This window comes from Neofelis nebulosa, chromosome 4 (genome assembly GCF_028018385.1).
Source record: "Neofelis nebulosa isolate mNeoNeb1 chromosome 4, mNeoNeb1.pri, whole genome shotgun sequence".
In the NCBI taxonomy this organism is placed as follows: domain Eukaryota; kingdom Metazoa; phylum Chordata; class Mammalia; order Carnivora; family Felidae; genus Neofelis; species Neofelis nebulosa.
Genome location: NC_080785.1, coordinates 144,283,316 through 144,310,625, shown reverse-complemented (window position 1 = coordinate 144,310,625; position 27,310 = coordinate 144,283,316). Strand labels below are relative to the sequence as shown.

Here is a 27,310-nt window from a genome sequence, read left to right as displayed (position 1 = left end):
ACTGAGCCACCCAGGCGCCCCTAGGTGATACTTTTTTAATGCTAAGTGTGTGGAATGTGTTATGGTACTTAAAACCTGCTTGTTGGAGAGCAACAGCTTTGTGACAAAGTGGAATTTAATAAGTTTTCCCAAATCATCTACTTAGGGGTGTAGCAGTTGGTTTTTGCCCTCTTGGATGCTGGCCCTGTGTACATCCTTCACTTCTTTTTGGAGGTCAGGCTCTTGAAATAAGATGACAGATAATGGAATGTTTTTAATCCTTCCATTGTTCCAAGGTACCACTGAAGAAGCAAATCTCTCCATGTGGTGGTTACATAGAAGGGATAGTGAGTGGACTACCTCCTGATTTCGGTGGTCCCACTTGATTTGAGGCTTTATGGACAAGTGATAGTCTAGTGGTTGATACAGTAGTCTATTTCCACTCTTAACTCTAGTTTACTTAGTAATTGGTAATAAGTGGTAGTAGTAGGAGTATTCTACTTCCAGTTTCACTTTTTTACTTAAATTCTATGCATATTTTTGAGCACCTGTTCTATCATGATCTGTGTTAGTGGAGGGCACAGTGATGAGAGGGAAGAAAACGACAAAAACTGGGAAGAGATTGTTACTCCTTCTTTCTAGGAACCTATGTTTTAGATAGAGAGGGTGACTATACACTTTGAGAATAGTTGATTGAGACAAGATAGTATTAAATAAGTTTAAGTGGCAAGAGTGATGGTGTTTTAATTCGACTTTAAAATAGGGGTGGATAGTTACACACTAAGAAAAGGTATCCTTTTTTGGGTGGTTTTTGTGTGTGTTTTGAGGAGATGAGAGTAAAATAAAACAGACAAAAGCAGATAATTTTGAATGAGTTTGACATCTTCCCATCACTGATGAAATCGATTTTGTTGGATTCGAGAGTGTTTTTGGAGAGTAGCTATGGGTGAACATCCATTCTGTGTGATGTTTTATGTTTGTATCTCTTTTTTATACTTAGTTGTCAGACCATGAAACAGAGGGTGTGTCTGCCTTATATCTGTCTCTTATTTTGTATAAAGTAGATGCTGAGTAACTGAAGCTGAGTAGATAGTTGTGGAGTACCTTAATTACCAAGGGCATGGATCCATGCACTGTGGGAGACCAGGGAAAGTTCTATGCGCTGACATAACAGAACCACCATTTAAAAGTGATACAACAACAATATGTAGGGAGGCCTGGAGCAAGGGCAAATGGGTAACTGCTTAATTAACACTTGTTGTGCACTAACTATGTACCATGTCCTGTTCTAACTGCTTTACATGTTAACAGTTAATCCTTAAATAACAATTTAAGATAGGTGCTTATTTTTCCCATGTTAACCTTTGAGGAAATTAAGGCACAGAAAGATTAGATTAGATTAATTTGCCTAAATTCACATAGCTATTAAATGGTAGAGCCAGGATTCGAATGTAGGCATTTGGACTCTTAACTCTAGAGAGTCTAGAACCCAAGCTCTTAACTTCTCTGCTATTCCGAGGCTTTGTAACAGTTTAGACATGATGTCATTTTGTAAGGGCATAGACCAGGCTCACAGTAGGAATAAAAATGATTAAATGCCAGAAAGTGAGAAAAGACAAATATATTATTCTTGCCTATTACGACTTGAGCAAAAAGAGAGGTTCTGTAAGTTCTGGAGATTTTAGGGATGATTCATGGATGAGATAACAATTTGAGATAGACCTTAGGACTTAAAGTAAGGCAGATGTAAATAACGGATGTAAATACCAGGAGAAGGAGTTTTGGGTGAGAAGAATTACTGAAGTAAAGGCATAAAAGCAGGTGTGATATGTCACATTCCAAGGACATTGCAAGGAAGCCATTGAAAGAGAAGAATCTCCAGAATTTGATAGCCAAGATAATTTCTTCTTCCCCGCATCTAAATATGACAGCAGAGATCCTGGCCTCAGCTTTTGGAAAATATCAGATCATTGATTTTATTTGTTTGTGTATTGCTTTACCAGATTTTTTTGTTGATAGAAGTAAAAATGTCATTAAGAGGTGCTGGTTTTTGTGAGAAAGCGTTATAATCGACCAATGTTATGTTTAAGACACGTTGATGTAAACATGTTTAGAAGGCCAAGTTGTATATCCAAAACAGATTCATTTCACACTTTTCACAATAGTGGAAAATTAATGAAACATTTTATCTATCCAAGCTGTTAAAAATATGGGTGGTGTATATACTTGAAACCTTTTTTTTTTTTTTTTCCTGCTTAGGTATTTGACTTTACTTCTTAGGTTGAATCTACTCTTTGCCTTCTCAGGCTCCTATTTGTTTTTTTCAAGTGGTATTTATGTTAGAGCTTAGTATCTATTCTCTTTGGTAAATAGGGAGGAGAGTGTCTGTCATTTAGACTTTTAAGTGAAAAGACTGAGATTGGTTCTTAATGTATGTCAGTTACTTAAATCAAGAAAAATGATGGCATTTGTTAGCTGCGGAAATGTTCTAAGGATTCTCCTGCTGGTGCTTCTCTCTCTGCCACTACAAATGAATGAACAGTTTACAAGTCTCCTCAAAATTCTTAATTGCTGCCCTGTTAATTTTTTTTTTTTTTTCAACATTTTTTATTTTTTATTTTTTGGGACAGAGAGAGACAGAGCATGAACGGGGGAGGGGCAGAGAGAGAGGGAGACACAGAATCGGAAACAGGCTCCAGGCTCTGAGCCATCAGCCCAGAGCCTGACGCGGGGCTCGAACTCACGGACCGCGAGATCGTGACCTGGCTGAAGTCGGACGCTTAACCGACTGCGCCACCCAGGCGCCCCTGCCCTGTTAATTTTTAACTTGATGTACAAACCCATTCAAAATCTCTCTCATTTCTCCTTTTTCCAGCTCCATCTTCTCTTACTCTTTTTTTCCCTTTGCCCTAAACTCTGTGCAGTAGCTGTGTGACAGTGCTCACTGTTCCTAGAACAAGTGCCTTCTTTGCTGTTTTGTCTTCCAGAATGACCTTTCCCCTTCATCCCTCGAGGCCCAGTTCCAATGTGAAACCTTCCCTAACTCCCACTGACTAAAGAATTAATTGCTGCTTCCTTTACACTTCCATAGAACTTTGTATATAATTTCATTATGGGACACAGACAACAAAATAACTATAATGCAAATGTGCTGTTGCCCTGCCAGATGTGAGCTCTTGAGAACAAGGGGATAGGCACTACACAAATGTTTGAATGAGTGATGTCTGAACAATGGAGCAGTCTGTACTTCTACAAACCCTGAGGGGGGTCAAAGGGCAGAAGGTCATTTGAGTTAGTTCTTAATGTGAGATCATGGACTCAATTACCAATAGGTAGTCTTTGTATAAATCATTCCTTATTGAGAATTTGCAGTGTGCAAGATGCTTTGCTAAGCGTTTTGGGACCATAGATAATCTTGTGTTTGGTGATATTAATTTTGAGGTATTACATACATATCCATTCTCATGCAAAATACTACTTTTGTTTTAAGGATTTTATAATCAGAGTACTTTCTTATTTCACTTGATATGTGTAAGTAACACTCTTACACGTATCTAGGAGGTATGTAGAGCAGCTACAGGCTGGGTGCATTTTATCCTAAAGGAGTTGGATGTTTAGAGGTTACTGGTACAAGGTCATCTATTAGTAACTATGGGAGTTGGGACCAGAATCTACATTCTGCTCTACTCCCCTCAGCTCCTCCCCGAAATGAAAGCCAACTGCTAGACATTTATTCTAAACTATCTTATGGACTGAACAGTTATTATAATGAAAATTTGCCTTTTGCTCTCTTGAAAAATAGGCTAAGTTATAATTTTCTGGGAGCATAACTGAAATCGTATCATATGACAAGACTTTCAAAGACTGTGTGAACCTGAGTTAATTATTTCTCTGAGTCAGCTGGTATTTTTTAAACATACCTCTATTACTTCCAGCAGTAAATATATTTTTTCTTAGGTTTGCATTCAGGCAACTGATTTGGATTTGGGTGTTTATGCAAATAACTGAAACAGCCTTGGAAAAACTTGCCTCCCATGTAAATCTTTTATCCTTAAGGAGTGTGGCTGATAGGTATAAAGAAGAAAAGTTGAAAAGTTTGTATAGGCATTTGAAAACATGGAAGTTTTTGGTGATTAGTACTGTATTCTTTGTCAATTATTTAATTTGGGTTAGATTTTAATTTAAAGCTGTAAGAAACTTTGTTTTCTTATTTACTTGTATTAAGGTTTTGTCAGTACTTTCAGGCTTATAGGTTTGTCTACATTTATAACTACTGATTTTTTCTGGCTGAGCCAAGCAGAATGAATTTCCAATATGGACTTTTAAGCTGTTACTTCTTATTTTTTACTTATGCAAATATCAGGAATACATTCTCAAAAATTCAAGCAATAGGAATCTATATAGAGAATATATATGTCCTCCTGAACATAGCTACCTCCCATCCTCCTTCTCTACTACAGAAGTAACTGTTATTATTAGTTTGGTATATAATTTTCAAAACTTTTTTCTGTGTATTTACCTACTTGGGTATGTAGGTAAAGAAACATAGTTTTCTGTTACTTTTTTCATAAGTGATTGGATGATAATTTAAAATATACTTTTGGGGCACCTATAGGTGGCTCAGTCAGTTAAGCTTCTGACTCTTGATTTTGGCTCAGGTCGTGATCTCGTGGTTTGTGGGATCTAGCCCCGTGTCGGGCTCATGGAGCCTGCTTGGGACTCCCCACCACCCGTCTTTCTTCTACCCATGCGCATGTGCACTCTCTCAAAAGAAATGTTTTTTAAAAATGTACTTTTTAGCTGATGATATTAAGTGAATTGTGGTAGGCTTATCTGAAATATGTTAATATGCTCTGAGTTCTGACCAGCATCCAGACTTCTGTAAAAGTGATAGCTATCATTTATTGAGTATTTACCAGGTGGTGTGCTAAGAGTTATATGTATTATCTCATTTAATCCTCACAACAAACTTCTGAAGTAGGTAGTATTATTATCCTGTTTACAGATGAGAAAACTGAGGTTCAGAGAGGTGAAGGAATTTGTTCAGGGTAACAAAGATGGTAGTAGAGTCAGGATTCAGACCCCAGTCATCTGATTGTAGAATGCGCACTTTCGACCACTCTGTTGCTTGCTACCTCAGCGCTCTTCATCATTAATCTCATCACCAGCCTGTTAGTGAAAAATAGATCAGAAGAAAAAAAATGCATTAAATAAAAACCTTATTGTCTATTAACTCTTAGATATTTTGATAGTAAATCCGTTTAGTATTTTTTTTTTTAATGTTTATTTTTTTGGGGGGGAGGGGCAGAGAGAGAGGGAGACACCAAATCTGAAGCAGGCTCCAGGCTCCGAGTTGTCAGCACAGAGCCTGATGCGGGGCTTGAACCCACGAACCTTGAGGTCATGACCTGAGCTGAAGTTGGACACTTAACTGACTGAGTCACCCAAGTGTCCCCATCAGTTTAGAGTTTTAATTGAAGATTAGTTCCTCAAACAGTATTTATTAATCACTTAATATTTTACAGATTGAATAAAAACAACTCTTTATGTGTAAGGATACTGGAGTATCACTGTTCAGATACTATAATAAACAAAAAAATGATACTTTTTTTTTTTTTACATCAGATAATTTCTAAGTTTAGTATGTTTGGAGGTTGTGTTTTATTTATTAAAACAATTTTTTTTCAATGTTTATTTATTTTTGAGAAAGAGAGAGAGCGTGAGCAGGGGAGGGTCAAAGGGAGAGGGAGATACAGAATCTGAAGCCGGCTCCATGCTCCGAGCTGTCAGCCTAGAGCCTGACGCGGAGCTTGAACCTGTGAACTGCGAGATCATGACCTGAGTCGAGGTTAGATGCCCAACTGACTGAGCCACCCAGGCGCCCCAGGAGGTTGTGTTTTAAATAGAATGTGTGTGGGGGCACGCCTGGGTGGCTCAGTCGGTTGAGTGACTGACTTTGTCTCAGGTCATGATCTCACGGTTTGTGAGTTCGAGCCCTGTGCTGGGCTCTGTGCTGACAGCTCAGAGCCTGGAGCCTGCTTCTGATTCTGTGTCTCCCTTTCTCTTTCTGTCCCTCCCCCACTCATGCTCTGTCTCTGTCTCAGAAATGAATAAAATAAACATTAAAAAAAATTTAAATAGAATGTGTGTGTATATGTGTATGTATGACCCCCCCATAAGTAAATCTATTACAGAAAAAATGACTATTTTGTTTTTTTATTGTTTCTTGAAATATTAACTATAGTATTAGATGCTAGTTATAAAGTTCCTTCTGTTTCAAAAATTAAGGTCTGGAAAACAAGATCATGCTGTATGTTACCAGTATAGGAATGGTAGTTACGCTTGTAGAGTAAACAAAATTTGTAGTTTTGAATTTTTTCAAACAGTTTGCATGGTAAAACAGAATGTTATAGAGTTGCCATCTAACCTAGCAATTCTACTCCTATGTATATACCCAAGAGTAATGAAAGCATATGTCCATACAAAATCTTGTATGAATGTTCATAGTAGCATTATTCATAATAATAAAAAAAAGTGGGAAGAACCCAAATTTACCATCAACTGATGAATGGATAAGTAAAATGTGGTATACCATGTAATGGAATGTTACTCAACAGTAAAGTGGAATTATGTACTTCTACATAGTACAGCATCGATGAACCTTGGAAACACTATGTTAAGTGAAAGAAGCTGGACACAAAAGGCCACATGTTGTATTCTATTTGTATGAAATGTGTAGGATAGGCAATTCCAAAGAGAGAAAGTAGATTAGTGGTTGCCAGGGTTTGGGAGTAACAGGGAGTGTGATGGTTAATTTTATTTGTCACCTTGGCTAGGCCAAAGTTTCCAGTTTTTAGTCAAATACCAGTCTAGATGTTGCTGTGAAGGTACTTTTAAAATGTGATTAGCATTTAAATCAGTAGATATTGAGTGAAGCAGATTATCCTTCAGAATGTGGGTTGGCCTCATTCAGTTAGTTGAAGCCCTTAAGAGAAAAAACTGAGGTTCTTCTGAAGGAATTCTGCCTTCATAGAACCATCATACTCAAGATTGCAATAGCAACTCTTCCCTGTGTCTCTAGCCTGCTGGCCTGCCCTGCAGATTTCGGACCTGACAGTCCACACAGTCACATGAACCAATTCTTTGAAATAAATCTCTCTGTTTATATACACACATCCTATTTATTGGTCCTGTTTCTCTTAAGAACCCTGACTAATACAGAGAGTGACTGCTAAATGGTATGGGTTTCTTTTTGAGATGACGAAAATGTTATGAAATTGATTGCGGTGATGGTTGCACCACTCCGAAATGTATACTTTAAATCAGTGAATTGTGTGGCGTATGAATTATATCTCAAAAAAGCTCTTCTAAAAAAAAAGAATGTTAGATGGAGTAATAGCTTAGTGAAAACAGATTAGGGTGTAGGAAGTAGAAGAGTGCAGAACAACTGTTCAAATGTGGGTGGGATTAGCAGAGCTGCTTTTGAAGTGCCATGTAGCTTAATATTTGTCACTACTTCCTTAGTGTACCTTATTGGTAGACGTTTGTTCTAAAAACTTTAGTAGATGGAGAGGGTTTCCAATATTGAAATGTTTATTAATATGCACAGTTTTGATATTACTGGCGAGTTGTAGTATCAAGGTCTTAATGTGGGAGTTGGGAAATGGTGGAAAGATACAGTTTAAAAGCTCCAGTCTGAATCTGGGAAGCATAAGGTAATTTATTTACCAGTGAATCTTTTTTTAATTGAAGTATAGTTGACATACAGTGTTACATTAGTTTCAGGTGTACAACATAGTGATTGTACTGCTCTATATATTGTGCTATGCTGAACACAAGTGTTCCTATTACCATCTGTCACCATACAATGCTGTTACAATACCATGTTCCCTATGCTGTACCTTTTATCTGCGTGACTATTCATTCCATAACTGGAAGCTTGTATCTCCCACTCCTCTTCATCCATTTTGCCCATCCCTCCCATTCCTCCTCTCTGGCAACCATCAGTTTTCTCTCTGTATATATGGGTCTGTTTCCACTTTTTGTTTGTTTGTTTATTCATTTATTTTGGTTTTTTTTTTTTTTTTGGTTCCACATGTAAGTGGAATCACGTACTATTTGTCTTTCTCTATCTGGCTTATTTCACTTAGCAAAATACCCTCTAGGTCTATCCATGTTGTCACAGATGGCAAAATCTCTCTCTCTTTTTTTTATGGCTGAGTAATATTCCACTGTGTGCATATGTGTGTGTGTGTGTGTGTGTGTGTGTGTGTGTGTGTATACACACTACATCTTCTTTATTCATCTGTCAAGTGGACACTTGGGTTGCTTCCATATCTTGGCTATTGTAAATAACGCTGCAGTAAACATAGGAGTGTCATCAGTGAATCTTTTGGGTATGCAGACATATAGAGGGTAGATAAAAGATTATTAGAATGAATGATGTTGTCTTGACTAGAATAAATTATTCACTTATAGTTGAACTTAGATTGTGACCATTATGCATTCCTATTCTTTAACAAGTATCTGACTGTTTAATGCTTGCATTGTGGTATAGTGCCCAGTAAGTAGCACTGAAAAATATAATACAAATAAGTCTAACAATAGAAATATTTGTTAATCATTGTTTCTGAGTAGCTAAGGGAGTGATGTGTTCCTTCCCCCAAGAATGGGGGCAGAAAATGTGGAAGGAAGGAAGAGGACTTCATAGAGAAAGTTGTTTTACATTGCTGTTTGAAGAGTGAGTAGGGTTTTGCTAGCTGGATAAAAGAAAGAGCAGGGCATTCTGAGGGCACCTGGCTGGCTCGGTAGAGCGTGGGACTCTTGATCTCGGGGTTGTAAATTCAAACCCTACATTGGGTGTAGAGATTAGTTAAAAATAAGATCTTAAAAAAAAAAAGGGCAGGGCTTTCCAGCCCAAGGGAATAGTATGTGTTTGAGGCAGAAAAGCCTAACAGAGAATGGTGTTTTCTGGGAAATGCAGTTGGGAAGGAGAAAATAGAGCTATCAAGTCTTTGGAGTAGTTGAGCACTGCTGGCAAGAGGGGAGGCAGTGTAGCTCCTTTAGGTTTGGTAAACGCTACAAGGTACTGGGAGGGTGGCTCACCAGGACAGAGGGGGCATAGAAGCCCCTTCCCCCATACCTTGCCCATCTCTTCCATTTGGCTGTTCCTGAGTTGTATCCTCTATGATAAACCGGTAATAGTAAGTAAAACACTTTCCTGAGTACTGCGAGTCGTTTTAATGAATTATCAAAACTGAGGAGTGAATTAGGAATCCTCTGAATTTATAGCTGATTGGTTGGAAGCATCACTAACAACTTGGGACTTTTGACTGGCATCTCAACTGGATGCAATCTTGTGGGACTGAGTCCTTAACTTATGGGATCCAACATTAATTCCAGGTAGATAGTGTAGAATGGAATTGTAGGACATCCGGCTTGTATTAGAGAGTTGGAGAGTGGTGTTGGAAGACACCACGCATTTGGTGTCAGAATTGTTGTGTGTAAAAATAGTTCAAATAGTCTTATAATTAATATTCATTATCCAATACTACCTAGTTTGTAGACTTTCCCTGGTAATAGCAATAAAAATCAGTAGCATACTTGGTTTGCCTTACTTGAAGATTTGAAATGAAAGGAGCTGAATGAGTAATATGATGAGAATCTAGTCAGTCAATCAGGGAACATGTGAGAGAGTGCATATTCTGCATTAGGCAAATGGGACATGATGAAGGTATTAAGATATTACTTCAGGGGTGTCTGGCTGGTTGAGTTGGTGGAACATGCAGCTCTTGATCTCAAGGTCATGAGTTCAAGTCCCATGTTGGATGTAAAGATTGCTTAAATAAACATAAAAAAAATTTTTTTTAATTAAAAAATGCTCACTTTGGCATTTTGGCATTTTGGCTCACTTTTGGCAGCTCATATACTAAAATTAGAATGATAGAAGATTAGCATGGCCCCTGCACAGGGATGACACACAAATTCATGAAGCAGTTCATAGTAAAACATAAAAAGAAAGATGTTACTTCAGTCTTTGAGGAGCTTATAGTTTAATTAGGAAGCCAAAACTAACTCCCATGAACAAATTAGGAAAGAATAAAGTTTTAAGTGAAATTAAGAGAGCTATATGATTAAGGTAGTAAAGGCTTGTTTGTCTAGAAAGGGGGACTTGAACTAGACCCTGAAGATTTAGGGTAGAAGATAACAGATGTTCTGGGTGCAAAAAGGGCTACATAAAAAGGCATCAGCCCAGAAAGGTAGTCAGGAGACAGTTGTGTGTTAAGGAGCTCTACTACTGGATTGACCAGATAGTTTCTATTAAATGGTAGAGGTAAACCTAAATCAGGTTCCATTTCAGGAAGGCTGTAGAGGTACAAAGGTTGCTGGAGCAGTAGGACAGAAACATTGAGGGAACCAAGGCACAAACCTTGGAAGTAAGAATCTTGGATTTGCATGCAACTTTGGAAAAAGCCAAACTGCCCCTTAATCTTCCCAGGTAACTCTAATAACTAAACTGATATGTTTTACAGTGGGTTATAAAACCCTCATCTGCTTTAATATGCTGACTTCATAATAGGGTGATTGGAAAGTGAAGATTGGATTCATAGGTATAGTGAGTAGACAAGATTTAAAGGTTCCAGGGTATGAGCTCTTATTTTCAATATTTTGAACTTTGATCATGTTTGTCATAAAACTTAGCACTTGATTATGTTATGCTGCCTTAGTTCTTTAATAATAATAATAATAAAAATAATTTATGTTCTTCTTAAAGGTAAGTGTAATAGGCTTTACTGCCTTGTAGCCCTACAATATAGGTGCAATGCCTAGTATTTAGTAGGTGGTTAAAACACTTATTACCAACATACTACGTTTCTCCAAAGAAATTCTGAAAAAAATTTTTTTTGTTGTTTGCTTATTTTTGAGAGAGAGACAGAGAACTAGCAGGGGAGGGGCAGAGAGAGAGAGGGAGACACAGAATCTGAAACAGGCTCCAGGCTCTGAACTGTCAGCACAGAGCCTGACATGGTGTTTGAATCCACCAGCTGTGAGATCATGACCTGAGCTGAAGTCAGATGCTCAGCCAATGCTACCTAGTTGTCCCATCTCCAAAGGAATTCTAGAAGTACTACTAACTTTAGAAATTTGTCTTTTAAATTTATTTTTAATGTTGTTTATTTAATGAGAGAGAAAGAGAGAATGGGGGGAGGGACAGAGAGGGATGAGAGAGAGAATCCCAGGCAGGCTCTGTGCCAATAGCGCAGACACAGGGCTCAATCCCACAAACTGTGAAGTTATGACCTGAGCCGAAATCAAGAATCGGACGCTTAACAGACTGAACCACCCAAGTGCCTCTGCCTTTTTTTTTTTTAAGCCTCTTGGAAGAGAGTGTGAAATATCTTTATGACCTTGTGGTAGGGAAGGATATATTATAAAAAATTGACAAAGAAGCATAATTGAAATAAAAGATTGATAATGCAAATACATTAAAATTATCTTTTTCATTAAGAATGAAAAAAGTGAAGAAGAAAAAAAAAACTAGGGGAAGATATTTGTAAAACACATCACATATAAAGGATAAGTGTCTAGAATATAGAAAGGATTTGTTCAAATTAACAAAAAAGACACAACTCAAGAGAAAAAAAATGGTTAACACAAATAAGAATTTCACAGAAGAAATAAGAATGACCAATAAACTAACGCAAGATGTTCAGCATAACTAGGAAATTGTAAACTTAAACCTTCAGTTCCATTTATGCTCATTTAAAAAGTTGGATAATTTTGGAGTGCCTGGCTGGCTCCGTCAGTAGGGCAAGAGGCTCTTGATCTCAGAGTCGTGAGTTTGAGCTCCGTGTTGTGTGCAGATTACTGGGGGGATAAACTTTAAAAAGTTGGATAGGGGCGCCTGGGTGGCTCGACTAGTCTGTTGAGTGTCCACCTTTGGCTCAGGTTGTGATCTCATAGGTTGTGGGTTCAAGCCCTGCGATGGGCTCTCTGTTGTCAGCACAGAGCCTGCTTCAGATACTGTCTCCACTGCCCCTGCCCCTTCTTCACTTGTTCTCTCTCTCTCTCAAAATAAATAAATGAACTTAAAAAAAAAACCAAAACAAAACATTCTTCTGCCTTTATTATTTTTGTTGTGGTTTTTAATTTAATTTAGTTTTTTTAATGTTTCCAGTTTTTATTTAAATTCTAGTTAGCATACGGTGTAATATTAGTTTCAGGAGTAGAATTTAGTGATTCATCCATCACTTACATATAACATCCAGTAATCAACACAACAGGTGCCCTCTTTAATACCCATCACCCATTTAACCTATCCCCCCACCCACCTTCCCTCCAGCAACCCTCAGTTTGTTCTGTGTATTTAAGAGTCTTTTATGGATTGTCTCCATCTCTGTTTTTATATTATTTTTCCTTCCCTTCCCTTATGTTCATCTGTTTTGTGCCTTAAATTCCACATATGAGTGAAATCATGTGGTATTTGTCTTTTTCTGACAGACTTATTTTGCTTAGCATAATATGCTCCAGTTCCATCCATGTTGTTGCAAATGGCAAGATTTCATTCTTTTTCATTGCCGAGTAATATTCCGGTGTGTGTGTGTGTGTGTGTGCGCGCGCGCGTCTGCCGTCTGCGTGTGTGTGTGTGTGTACACACACACACACCACATCTTCTTTATCCATTCATCAGTCAATGGACATTTGAGCTCTTTCCATGTTTTGGCTATTGTTGATAGTGCTACTGTAAACATGGGGGTGCATATGTCCCTTCGAAACAGCACACCTGTATCCTTTGGATAAATACCTAGTAGTGCAGTTGCTGGGTCATAGGGTAGTTCTATTTTTAATTTTTTGAGGAGCCTCCATCCTGTTTTCCAGAGTGGCTATACCAGTTTGCATTCCCACCAGCAGTGCAAAAGGGTTCCTCTTACTCCACATCCTCACCAATATCTGTTGTTGCCTGAGTTGTTAATTTTAGCCATTCTGACAGGTGTGAGGTGGTTAGTCTCTCATTATGGTTTTGATTTGTATTTCCCTGATGATGAGTGATGTTGAGCATTTTTTCATGTGTCGGTTGGCCATCTGGATGTCTTCTTTGGAAAAGTGTCTATTCATGTCTTTTGCCCATTTCTTTATTGGGTTAATTGTTTTTTGGGTGTTGAGTTTGATTTAAAAAAAAGTTGGATGATATCAAGTATGGACGACACTGTAGAGGAACTCCCATGCTCTGTTATTGATTTGATGAATTAAACCCTGATTGACTTTTGAATATTAAGTCAACTTTGCATTCCTGGAATAAACTCCACCTGATTATACTATATTTTTTTAATATGCTACTGGATGTGATCTGCTTAAATTTTGTCAAGGATTTTTGCATATCTATTCATGAAAGGTTAGTCTTAAATACTTGGTAGAATTCACTAATGAAGTCATGTAGGTTTGTATTTTTATTTATTTATTTTTTTGCATGTGGAAAGTTTTAAACTATCAGTTCAGTTTCTTTGACAGATACAGAGCTTTTCGGGTTACTTATTTATTGTAGAGTAAATTTTGATAGTTTGTGTCTTTAAAGAAATTTATCTATTTCATCGAAGTTGTTGGGTCAATTGGCATAAAATTATTCATAACATTACCTTATTACCCTTTCAGTATCTCTAGATTCTATAATGATGTTACCTCTCTCATTCCCAGTATTGTGTCTTTTTTCTCTTTTTTTGTTTTATTACTACAGCCAGAAGTTTTTCAACTTTATTGATGTTAAATATTCAATTATTTTAAATATATTTTTTTCTGTTATTTTTCTGTTTTCTCCTTCATGGATTTATGTTCTTACCTTTATTATATGCTTCTTCCTGCTTTTTTTCTGTTTGATATTCTCTTCTGTTTCTTAAATTGGAAGCTTAAATAATTGATTTTAGACTTTTCTTTATTAATAAAAGTATGTAATGCTCTAATATAACTATTTTGATAAACAATTTGACATTATTATAATGCTTGTGTATACCTTATGAGATAGCAGTTCTTTACCTAAGTGTAGTGTATACACTACAAAAACATTTTTATATCTGCATCAGGAGACATGTTCAAGCATTTTTTTTTTTTTAAAGAGAAAGAGCATGTGTGCACACAAGTAGGAAAGGGCAGAGGAAGAGGTAGAGAACTTTTTTAAAAAATTTTTATGTTTAATGTTTATATTAGAGACAGAGATAGAGCACAAGTTGGGGAAGGATAGAGAGAGAGGGAGACAGAATCTGAAACAGGCTCCAGGCTCTGAGCTGTCAGCACAGAGCCCAATACGGGACTCAAAATCATGAGTAGTGAGATCATGACCTGAGCTGAAGTTGGACACTTAACTAGCTGAGCCACCCAGATGCCCCTCAAGCAGTTTTTCATAGTATTTTCTGTAATAGCAAAAAACTGGAAGTAACCCAGATGTTCATCAACATGAATAGGTAAGCATTTCTGATAATTTATACCATGGACTACTGTACAAGAGTGAACACGAATAAACAATAGCTGTACATTATCAATGCAGATGAATCTCAGAAATGTTGAATGAGAAAAGTAAGTTGCAAAGGAATACTTAGACTATGATGCCAGTTAATATAGAACTTAGAAATCGTGATACTTTTTCATATATATATATGTTACTTCCTATATAGTAATAGAATGATGAATATTTCCTTGAGAGGGAGGCAGAGAATGGATATAAAAATAGCTAAATTGGGGCGCCTGGGTGGCTCAGTCGGTTAAGCGGCCGACTTCGGCTCAGGTCATGATCTCGCAGTCCGTGAGTTCGAGCCCCGCGTTGGGCTCTGTGCTGACAGCTCAGAGCCTGGAGCCTGTTTCAGATTCTGTGTCTCCCTCTCTCTCTCTGACCCTCCCCCGTTCATGCTCTGTCTCTCTCTGTCTCAAAAATAAATAAACATTAAAAAAAAATTAAAAATAGCTAAATTTTATATAATATATACTGTAAAGTGTTTTAAATACTTTATAAATATATACTTATTTAATTCTCATAATTAAATGAGTATGTGCTGTGAAGCAGGCACTATTATTGTTCTCATTTCTGAATAAAGGAGCTTATAAATAAGGGTACAGAAAATCTTAACTACTTCAAATCATTCTGCTAATAAGAAGTAAATCCTATAATCAAACCCAGGCAGTCTGGCTCCAGAGTCTGCACTCTTAACTATTAAGCCATACTGCCTGCCCTTATGGGAGAGGCAGGGGTCTTCTCAGTCTGGGTGTTAGGTACATGAAAGTTTATTTTAATATTCTTTAGTTCTTACTGCTATGTTTCTGTTTATTTTTGTATATATGAACTATTTCATTAAAATAAATAACAGGTTAAGCCAACTGAAAAAAAGGAAACCCATAATCTGTATCCCTAATGTAAGTTTAGGAAGTCAGTACTATTAAATTTCTCTAACATGTGTCTTAGATACTAATAGATCATAAAATATTAAAAAAATCAGATAGATGATGTGTTAGTAATGTTTTATATCTTGACCTGGGTGGTGGTTAGTTATAAAGGTGTGTTCACTTAGTGGTGATTCATCAAGCTATATACACTTTTGATTTGTTCACTTCTTTGTATGCATTCCATACTTCAATAAATTCTTTTTAAAAAATTTTTTTTTCAACATTTTTTATTTATTTTTGGGACAGAGAGAGACAGAGCATGAACGGGGGAGGGGCAGAGAGAGAGGGAGACACAGAATCGGAAACAGGCTCCAGGCTCCGAGCCATCAGCCCAGAGCCCGACGCGGGGCTCGAACTCACGGACCGTGAGATCGTGACCTGGCTGAAGTCGGACGCTTAACCGACTGCGCCACCCAGGCGCCCCTTCAGTAAATTCTTTATAATAATGTCAGGGGGTGTCTGGGTGGTTCAGTTGGTTAAGCATCCAACTTTGGCTTAGGTCATGATCTTATGGTTCGTGATTTTGAGCCCTATTATCAGGCTCTCTACTGTCAGCACAGAGCCCACTTTGGATCCTCTGTCCCCTTCTCTCTTTGCCCCTCCCCTGCTCAGGGATCTCTGTCAAAAATAAGTAAACATTAAAAAAATAGCAATGTCGGGGCGCCTGGGTGGCGCAGTCGGTTGAGCGTCCGACTTCAGCCAGGTCACGATCTCGCGGTCCGTGAGTTCGAGCCCCGCGTCAGGCTCTGGGCTGATGGCTCGGAGCCTGGAGCCTGTTTCCGATTCTGTGTCTCCCTCTCTCTCTGCCCCTCCCCCGTTCATGCTCTGTCTCTCTCTGTCCCAAAAATAAATAAAAAACGTTGAAAAAAAAATTAAAAAAAAAAAATAGCAATGTCACATAAGATTTTTAAATTCCAAAGATTTCTTATTGCAGCTATATTATGTGTGTCTTTATTGGGATGAGCATAAAAGGATTATAAGTTATAAAGTATAAAACTAAATGGACTGACTTTCTGAGATTCTACTTCATTGAAGAATCTTTAAAAAGAATGAGATATATTGTCAAGCAACACAACAACAAACAGGGCATAGCACAATATACACAATAATCTACCTTTTATGCAAAAGAGAGAAAATAAGAATTCATATTTGTTATTTATTTGTTTATGCATAAAGAAATCTGGAAGGGTTATACATAAAGGAGTTAGTAACCTGGTTATGTGGAAGTACGGTAGGGCGGAAACTGTCTTTATGAGATAAGGATGACAGGAAGACTTTTCAGTGTATATACCTTTTTTAGTATTTCTGGAACCTTGAAACTATACCACCTATTCTAAATAAATAAACATTAACTTATTAAGTTAAAAAGAAAGCATGTTTAACCTGGCCTATTTATTTATTTATTTATTCATTCATTCATTCATTCATGAGGGAGAGAACACACGTGTATATATACACATGGGGGAGGGGCAGAGAGAGAAAGAGAGAGGGAGAATCTCAAGCAGGCCCCATGCTCAGCACAGAGCCTTTATGGAGGGCTCAATCTAATGATTGTGAGATCACGATCTGAGCTGATATCAAGACTCAGACACTCAGACTCAGCCAAGTGCCCCAACATGGCTCTTTTAGGTAGATTCAGACTATGTCCTTTTGAGACTCATATTTACTTATTTGTTGGCTATAGAATATTTCCATTTTCAGGAGATTTGGTCTAGTATCTCTTGAGATAGAGAAATTTTGGAAATACTATGCCATCAGTTATGTTCAAAGAGGACTTTTTCAATTAAATACCCAAAACCTTTTCAGAGTTTCTCCTTTTCCAGTGTTATTTCAGTTATTTTTTGATTATCTCCTGTCTTTTTTGGATGTTGTACATCTGTAGGCAGAACTTTTCTTTTTCTTTCTCTCTTTCTCTTTCTTTCTTTCTTTCTTTCTTTCTTTCTTTCTTTCTTTCTTTCTTTCTTTCTTTCTTTCTTTCTTTCTTTCTTTCTTAATTATTTACTTAAGTAATCTCTACACCCAGCATGGGGCTTGAACTCATGAACCTGAGATCAAGAGTTCTGTGCTCTTGTAATTGAGCCTGCCAGCTGCCCCAGCAGAACTTTTATTTTAATGAGAAAGCTTTTTGTTAATAATATGACCGTATATTTAAACAGTTGATTAAATAGTGTGATTTAAAAAGTGCTTTGGTACTGTGACTTTGAGCTATCTGACATCATTTAATTTAAAGCAAAAAATAGTGTTAGTGTTTAAATGGCTAAACTGTCCCTTTTTTCTTTTTAAAACTTGATTTATTAAGACACATTTTATAAGCATGATAAAAATTACTGTTTAAATCAAAATCTCCAGAAGTTGAAATGGAGATTAAGAGTATAAATCTATACTATTTTAAGGAAATGTTTAAAGCTACTCCCTTAAAATCTGGTCCAGAATTAAATTGAAAGAAAAAAGTTTTTAGTTAATATTTTGTAGGGACATTGAAAGAAATATACAGTTTGTAACCTCAGCTTCATATTAGAATCGTCTGGAGCTTTTAAAACACATTGATGCCTCCCAGAGATTATGATTTAATTATCCCCCAGAGATTATGATTTAATACTTCTAAATTATTCACATTTTAAAATCTGTAAGTTGTTAATACCTGTGAAGATCATGTTGACTGCATGACTATGCTATTTTGAGGGACTATTGAGAAGCGAAAATATATTAACTTAATCATGCATTTCTGCATTAAGTAGAATAAGGTGGTGATTTTTGTCATAGGCATTTATTTTCCTTTTTTTTTTTTTAATTTATTTTTTGGGAGAGCACAAGTGGGGGAGGGGCAGAGAGAGTGGGACAGAGCTGAAGCAAGCTCTGCGTTGACAAGCTGACCTGACAGCAGAGAGCCCGATATGGGGCTGGATCTCACAAACCTCAAGATCTTGACCTGAGCGGAAGTCAGACGCTCAACTGACAGAGACACCCACGTGCCTCTGGCATTTATTTTCCTATTAGACTGCTGATATCAGCTAAAAGCCCCTACTTAAAAACAAGAAAAAAACCCATATACAAAAGATCCTGTATGACTTTTGGTTAATGATGTTTGTGAACTGCTTAGGGGTACCTGGGTGGCTCAGTCATTTAAGCATCCGACTTCCCACTTCGGCTCAGGTTACAATCTGGTGGTTTGAGACCCGCATTGGGCTCTGTGCTGACAGTTCAGAGCCTGAAGCCTGCTTCAGATTCTGTGTCTCCCTCTCTCTGTGTCCTTCCCCTGCTGTCTTTCTCTCTCTCTCTCTCTCTCTCTCTCAGACATTACAAAATTTTTATTAAAAAAACTATATAATTGTCATTGTGAAGTTTACTTGTAAAATGAGCGTATAACTTTTTTCAAACTGTTGTTATAGTTTTAGGTGCTTTAGAATAAAAATTGTACAAGTGTTTAGGAAAATCACAAAGATTAAGACCTTGTAATATCAACTTAATATTAAAATTTCTATTCCTATCACTGTATGTGGTTTTTAATGAATATACTCCAGTATAGAATAAAATGCTAGCAAGATTTAGCAAACATAAGTGTTTACTTGAGTTTAGGGAATTTGAAGTACATCTCCATCTAGATAAAATTTAAAATTCAAATATATTTTAATAGATTAGAGATTATGCCATTTATAATTATGCCATAGTTTCTTGATAGCTTCAGGGAATGAGTCATTTCAGAAAACAGGATTTTCTGATGAGTTGAAAATGTACACCTTTTACAACCAAATAATTTTTTGGATGGAAATTTTTCTAAAGTGATTAAACATTTCCTTGTCACCTTAAATAGAGTAAAGGAAAAAACCTTTTCTTAATGACCTGGTTATATTTACTAATAGAATTATGCACTTAGAGGCATTAGAGGTTATATGTTTTTTACCCCTGTGCTAGGTGACTTTGTATTAGCATGTTTTAAAATTACTGAATTAGTGCATTTTTGTAATGTGTTGGTTCTTCTGGATTGTTATTTGTCAGTTTTCTGGGTCAGCCATCACTATAGGAACTGTTTAGAAATAAAATATATGTTTTAAACATATATGTAAATATATGTGTCTAAAACATATATGTAACTTTGGATCTGTGAGGAAACATGGATTTTATAGTGCATGAACTTGGACTTCTACACTTCTCTTCTTACCTTCTGGTTATCAATAGAATATGTTTAAAATGGTGTTATTGGAATCTTTGATAAATATATTGCTGGAAACTTTTAGGAAAATGTTAAGATACTCTACCTAAGATCAGGTAACAAATGGCCATGAAATCTCTTCAGCTTTTTACACTATAAGTTATTTTGATCTCTTCAGCCTTTCTTTGCAATATGTTATTTTTATATTACATTTTCAAAAATTTCAGTAACTAGCTTCATTTATTGGAAAATATATGATAGGTACCTCTATAATTTTTTCAGCAAATATTTATCAGTCTTTTACCCGTTGCTAAAGATGAAAAAACAAATGTCTGACTTCTTGAAATCATAAGTCTATTTGAACAAAACAATAAAAAACCTTTGAGTGTAGTATAATATTATCGTGGCGTATGCCTGGGTGTTAACGATATTATAGAGGAGGAGCATCTAATTCAGTGTATCAGTTAGTTTATGCTAGTTATATTGTGGTAATGAACAACCCAAGACCTCACTTGATTTAGTTTTTGCTCATGTTACATGTTTAAGTAGGTGCCTGCTCCATCCACAGTTGTTCTCCTTTCTGGAATTCAGGCCAGAGGAGCAGCTCCTGTCTGGGACATGTTCTGGTGGTAGAGGGACAAGAGCTGTGCATAGCCATGGAGTTACAGTGAATGCTTCTGCTCAGAAATGGCACATGCCACTTCTATTCACATTTTATTGCCCAAAGCAATGCACATGGCCAAGTGTGATGAAGTTGAGCAGGAAATGTAATTTAATGTTCATATAGGAAGAGGCAGTGGAATAATTGAACACAGTCATATGTTTTACTACATTCAGCTTACTTCCCAACTCAAAGTGAAAATTATCTACCTGTGGGAATTATCAAATAAGAATGTATTTTAACAAAAATAAAGTTGTTTTTCATTCCCTTTTGAGTGTTGTAATATTCATAAGGTAAATGGTTTGTATTTCTCAGATGAGAAAAGTAAGACATAAAGAAATTATAATTTGAAGTAGTGTTCTTTTAAGCAGATAGAAGACTGTATCATTGATATACTACTTAGTGTCTTTTGTGAATAACTCTGACATTTGACATTGAGTTATGGGATTTAGTCATAAATGTTTTTTTCCAAACATCTCTTCGGTCTACTTTATCTTGCTGATTCATCTGCTTTGTCATGGACTGAATCTACATTAATCATATTTTCAGATAAAACTCTGGGATATATGATTTCATGGGGTCAAATATTAGAGTAGGTAGAGAGTGACATAAATTACATAGCATTTGCTTATTGAGCATCTCTTTATTAAGCATTTACTGTATGGCATATTTGCAAGTTGACAGGGATACAGGGGTGACAAGAGATGATCCCTGCTTTTAGTGATTCTACATAAATGGACATGTATACAGATAATTACAATAATACAATGAAATAATTGCTAAGAGAGGTGCTATTTAAATGAACTGCAGTAGAAATGTTGAGGCTAGGATGACCGATTAATAAGGCAATGAAGGAGGGAACAGAATGTCACCAGAAGTGACATCTAAAACAAGTCCTAAAAGAAGAACAACATTTTAGCATGCACATGAGGGGGAAGTACACTTTAGGCAATATCAATAAATAGCATGAGTTAATAGCATGAAGGAAAAAAAAAAAGGTAGCTTGTTTGAGAAACTTTGTTTTTTAAAAGTAATCTCTACACCCAACATGGGGCTTGAACTCACCACCCTGAGATCAAGAGTCTCATGCTATACCAACTGAGCCAGCCAGATGCCCCTTGTTTGAGAAACTTTTAGTGATTTTGTGTAACATAATATGGGGGAAGGAAGAGAAGATGAGGCAGACAAAGTAGCTTAGGATCAAATCATGAAGGATTTTAATTTTTTTTTAGTGTTTTTATTTTTGAGAGAGAGAGAGAGAGAGAGAGCTAGCGAGCAGCATGAGCATGGGAGGGGCAGAGTGAGAGGGAGACCCAGAATCTGAAGCAGGCTCCAGGCTCTGAACTGTCAGCACAGAGCCTGATGCAGGCCTTGAACCCCCCAGACTGTGAGATCATGACCTGAGCTGAAGTCAGTCACTCAACTAACTGAGCCACCCAGACGCCCCTCAAATCATGAAGGATTTTAATGTTATGCTATTTTTTTTTCCTTTAGGACTGGTGGTGAGGAGTTCGAAAAGATTTCAAAAGAATCACATGGTTAGATCTTTGTTTTTAGAGGAGCAGTCTTGGTGATAATGTGGAAGATATTGCCTAGAGGCAAGGAGACCTGGTAGAGTGATATAGTAGAAAGGACAGTTAGAAATAAACGGGAGTGCAACAAAATCATCTGTATGGAGGGAGACAGATTTGGGAGTCATCAACCAAAGTAGTGAAGGGTGTAGGAAATATACTCCCAGGGAAGTTTGTACATCTCTAGAAAAGTAGAGGCTAGAGAACCCTGGGGATGATCAGCATTGAAATAGCTGGCAGGGAAAAAGAAAACAGTTGGAAGAACAGCCAGAGAAGGAGGACCAGGAAAGATTGGGTTTGTGAGATACAAGGCAAGGGAGAGTTTTTGAGAAGACAATTATTAACAGCACTCAAATGTCATTTTATAGGGAGTATAAGTATTAAAAGCTGGGCTATTAGTGGAGTAGTAGGTATGGAAGCTCACTGGCAATGGGTAAAAGGCTATAAATAGTGAGTGTTACAGCTCTGACAGTGCTTGAATAAGTGGACGCAGAGGGTAATATTACCATGTAGGGGCACCTGGGTGCCTTAGTTGGTTGAGCGTCCGACTTCGGCTCAGGTCATGATCTCACAGCTCGTGAGTTCAAGCCCTGCATCGGGCTCTGTGCTGACAGCTCAGAGCCTGGAGCGTGCTTCAGATTCTGGGTCTCCCTTTCTCTCTGTCCCTAACCCACTCACATTCCGTCTCTGTCTCTCTCAAAAATAAATAAACATTAAAAAAAATTAAAAAAAAAAAAGATTACCATGTAAAAGATATGTGTATGTACATTTCCATGATGGTAATTTTTTTTCTCCAGTTTTAGTTGTTGGTAATTCTGAGGAGACTTTGGTGGGTGGTGCGATGTGGAGTGAGAAAAGTCTTCTAGGTTAGGCATTCCTTATCCACATTAATTTTTCAGTAGACTTAAATGTATGTTGGTATCGTATTGCATTAAATACGATTTGTGCAAATGGGACATGAATCCCAGATGTCAAAAATGCATGGGAATGTTAAAATTTTGTAATTCCACACATTAGAAATTCAGTAGCATGGATGATATTCTCTGGTACTTTTATATATATAATATATATAAAATGTAATATGTATATATTAATTTACATTCAAATTAGTTAGCACATAGTACAGTAATGATTTCAGGAGTAGAATCCAGTGATTCATCCCCTACATATAACATCCAGTGCTCGTCCCAAGTGTCCTCCTTAATACCCCTTGCCCATTTAGCCCATTTCCCCCACCTAAAACCCCTCCAGCAATTCTCAGTTCTCTGTATTTAAGAGTCTCTTATGTTTTGCCCCCCTCCCTGTTTTTATATTATTTTTGCTTCCCTTCCCTTATGTTCATCTGTTTTGCATCTTAAATTCCACATATGAATGAAGTCATATGACATTTGTCTTTCTCTGACTAATTTTGCTTAGCATAATACACTCTAGTTCCACGTTGTTGCAAATAGCAAGATTTCATTCTTTTTGATTGCTGAGTAATATTCTAGTGTGTGTGTGTGTGTGTGTGTGTGTGTGCGCGCACGTGTGTGTGTGTGTATGTACACCACATCTTTTTTATTCATTCATCAGTCAGTGGACATTTGGGCTCTTTCCGTACTTTGGCTATTATCGATATAAACTATATAAACTGCTATAAACATTGGGGTGCATGTGCCCCTTTGAAACAGCACACCTGTATCCTTTGGATAAATACCTAGTAGAGCAATTGCTGGGTCATAGGGAGTTCTATTTTTAATTTTTTGAGGAACCTCCATACTGTTTTCCAGAGTGGCTGCACCAGTTTGCATTCCCATCAGCAGTGCAAAAGGGTTTCTCTTTCTCCACATCTTCACCAGCATCTGTTGCTGCCTGAGTTGTTAATTTTAGCCATTCTGATAGGTGTGAGGTGGTCTCTCATTGTGATTTTGATTTGTATTTCCCTGATGATGAGTGATGTTGAGCATTTTTTCAAGTGTCTGTTAGCCATCTGGATGTCTTCTTTGGGAAAGTATCTATTCATGTCTTTTGCCCATTTCTTCACTGGATTATTTGTTTTTTGGGTGTTGAGTTTGATAAGCTCTTTATAGATTTTGGATACTAACCCTTTATCTGATATGTCATTTGCAAATATCTTCTCCCATTCTGTCGGTTGCCTTTTAGTTTTGCTGATTGTTTTCCTTCATTGTGCAGAAGCTTTTTATCTTGATAAGGCCCCAGTAGTTCATTTTTGCTTTTGTTTCCCTTGTATCCGGAGACATGTTGAGTGAGAAGTTGCTGCAGCCAAGGTCAAAGAGGTTGTTGCCTGCTTTCTCCTCTAGGATTTTGATGGGTTCCTGTCTTACGGTTAGGTCTTTCATCCATTTTGAGCTTGTTTTTGTGTATGGTGTTAGAAAGTGGTCCAGGTCCATTCTTTTGCATGTCGCTGTCCAGTTTTCCCAACACCATTTGCTGAAGAGACTGTCTTTATTCCATTGGATATTCTTTCCTGCTTTGTCCAAGATTAGTTGGCCATATGTTTGTGGGTCTATTTTTGGGTTCTCTATTTTCCATTGATCTATGTGTCTGTTTTTGTGCCAGTACCATACTATCTTGATCATTACAGCTTTGTAATACATCTTAAAGTCTGGAATTTTGATGCCTCCAGCCCTCTAGTACTCTTTGATATTCTGAGGTTTTACAGCTAGGAATTTATCTTTGCATTTCTCTTGGTACAAAAAAATTATGTCTGCAAAGTGTGTGTGTGTGTGTGTGTGTAACTGATAGCTGGATATATATCCAGCTCTTGCTATGTCCAAAGTGTATGAATGAGAGACACTCTAAGGACTGGTTAATCTGTGAACGATTGATAGTTATTTTATATTTGGCCAAAATTAAATTTTTAGCACATATCCTATAATATTCAATGAAAGGGTTAAATGTCTTTGTATCTATCCTGATGAACACTTAACTATTAAAGAATGGTTATAGGAACTTATAAACCAAGATTTAAAAAAAATGGAAACACTGATCAAATTTAAATATTTTTGCAGTGAGAGATACATTTTGCAAATTATCAAATTCTATTTTATGTTAGTTTGGTCACTTATTTTCATTTCATGTAATTTTACAATAGTTTTTCAGTTTTACATTCTTGTTTTTGTGGTAAGTGCTGAATATGTAATGATTAAAATGTAGTTTCAACATTAAGTAAAAATGAAGATAGCAAGAAATTATTAATTAAATATGTAAGACTAATAATTCCTCTGAATTTATACTATGTAAAATGAGGTCATGTATGTGGAACTGTTTTTTTTTTTTTTAATGTTTATTTTTGAGAGAGAGAGACAGAGTGTGAACAGGGGAGGGCCACAGAGAGAGGGAGACACAGAATCTGAAGCAGTCTCCAGACTCTGAGGTGTCAGCACACAGTCCAACGTGGGGCTCAAACCCACATACCGTTAGATTATAACCTGAGCCGAAGTCGGATACTTAACCGACTGAGCCACCCAGGCACCCCTGGAACTGTTTTTATGAAGTATGTAGTTAGAAATTAAGTATCTGATTTTAAGTATAGAAGAAATATTCAAAATTCACTCTAAATTTAATAGAAAAACATAATTAAGTTATTCTGGAGCAAAGGGATCAAATAAAATATTTTCAATTTCACAGAGTTTTATTCATAAATGTAAAGATAATAAAGATGTACTGAAATGTATTTTAAAAATACATTTTATATGGGTTCTAGGATGGAAAAATTTATTTTGAGTGGGATGGGGGGGGGCAGGGAAAGAAGACTTTGGAGGAATGGCTTTTTGTGAGTTTTGGCCCAATGTAAGTATATAGCAGCAGCCTTACTTAAAAAAAAAAAATGTACCATTTTATTTAGCATGTGTTGCAGTTCTAAACCTTAGTAGTCTTTAACTTGCACAATGTTTTCTCTTGTACAGCATGTATGTCAAAACCCAGAATCTGCACTGTCACTTCCTTGTTGTAAATCTAGCTCTCCTTCTAAGATAACATGCCTGAAACTGAGTGTAAATTTCTCAGGGTCTTGAAAAACAGTTTGAGAACAAAATAAAAGTTAAGGTATGATTAATTTCCTATGTTATGACTATTTAAAAGTTCATTTCAATATTTTCAATATGATTTTCAAAAATTATCAAATGAACTCTATCAATGGAAAACTCAAAAAATACCTTAAGTTTTATGGCATAGCATCTAAATTTGCTTACATTAAGTACTCACAAATTGTTAATTTCAGTTAGTAAAAGAGATCTCTCATACTTGAACCAGTTTACATTCTTTACTAAACTTTAGAGTTGAAACTCTATAAAGGCGTTTCATCTTAAATTTTGCTTGATATTTTAGATTTTATTTTATTATTTTATTATTATTTTTTAAAGTATTTAGAGAGAGAGAAGGAGAAAATAAGCAGGGGAGGGGCAGAGAGAGGAAGAGAGAGAATCCCAAGCAGGCTCCACACTGTCAGTGCAGAGCCCGATATGGGGCTTGAACCCGTGAACTGTGAGATCATGACCTGAGCCAAAACCAATAATGGGGCATTCAACTGACTGAGCTACCTAGGCATCCCGACATTTTAATATTTAAATGTTTATTTTTAATTTATTTTGAGAGAGAGAAAGAGTGAGAGAGAACATACACATGAATAGGGGAGGGGCAGAGAGGCAGAACCCCAAGCCGGCTGCATGTTGTCAGTGCAGAGCCCAATGAGGGGCTCCATCTCATGAAGCATGAGATCATGACCTGAGCCTAAATCAAGAGTTGGACACTTAACCGACTGAGCCACCTAGGTGCCCCAGATATGTTAGATTTTAAATAAAGTCCTTAACTGAGGTGAATCTAAAATCGTATTCAAATGTGAGAAGTATGACAGGATATTTTAGTGGGATATCTTTTTGGTATGTTCAAAGTGAATTGTTTGAATTTGAACTACAGCTTTAATTGCATGTCTGTTGCCTGCAGGTATCTTGTTTAAAAAGAAAAGTGAAATAACTGAATAGTGCCATTTGTCATTCTAACAATAGAGTACTTTGATTTAAGAAACAAAATTTTGCCATAATTATGTTAACTAAATGTTTAAATGCAAACTTGTTAGTGATATTTTTATGTAAATACCTTTTGTTGGTATTGATTTTAGTATTTATATGACAGGCATAGAAACTTTTTATGAAATACTAATGCTTTACAGTAGGATGTCTTTAGCCAAATTGGTCATTGTTAGAAATTGTTCTCAACTCTGTTATGGGATTGTCATTATAGTTTTTTTCTTTTCTGTTATCTTGAATTCTTTCAAGGTGGGGAACTTTGTCTTCTGTGCTCATTGTTCTAGAGTTAGTACTGTCTAGGTTTTAACATGGTTTTATGTTTTCTTCTTAGATCTTGTAGATACTGATTTTGTCTATTATATTTTACTTAAATTTTATCTTTGTCTTTAGATTTTATTTTCTATATTGTGTATTCCTTTTATTTGTCTATGATGAATTCTATGTATATATAATTATTTTTACCATTAAATAGTTAATTTTTTAGAAGTTTATGGAG

At 36.6% G+C, this 27,310-nt stretch overlaps 1 protein-coding gene and 1 non-coding gene across 34 annotated transcripts in view; both read left to right on the top strand.

Annotated features, from left to right (window-relative positions):
- SLMAP (sarcolemma associated protein) overlaps window positions 1–27,310 on the top strand; it is a 147,352-nt gene that overhangs the window by 4,148 nt on the left and 115,894 nt on the right. The window lies entirely within an intron of this gene.
- Window positions 9,883–9,986, top strand: LOC131511210 (U6 spliceosomal RNA). Its single transcript, XR_009261412.1, has one exon. It is a non-coding gene; the product is annotated as a U6 spliceosomal RNA (small nuclear RNA).